Here is a 314-nt window from a genome sequence, read left to right on the forward strand (position 1 = left end):
TACAGGCCGAACGCACGCCCCCAGACTCAGGGAGGCTGGAAGGTGCAGGAAACGGCCAAAATAGCACGAAGTAGGACTTCGAGTAGGCAGAGCGACCCGAGAGGCGTGCAACGGTACACTTACGACCCTCGGAGAGGCCGCCGACGCGACGATCAGCTGTTTGCTGCCAACGCAATGAAGCCCCAAGGAGCGCCAGGAGAGGCATGACGACAGAGAAGCCTCCTGCAAAGTTTAGAGAGGTCAGAAGGGCCAGGAACCCTCACCGGAGGTCACGCACACGAACTGGACTGCCAGAACGCCGAGTTAGCCGCCGA

The sequence above is a fragment of the Cystoisospora suis genome (genome assembly GCF_002600585.1).
Source record: "Cystoisospora suis strain Wien I chromosome Unknown contig_5402, whole genome shotgun sequence".
Lineage (NCBI taxonomy): Eukaryota > Apicomplexa > Conoidasida > Eucoccidiorida > Sarcocystidae > Cystoisospora > Cystoisospora suis.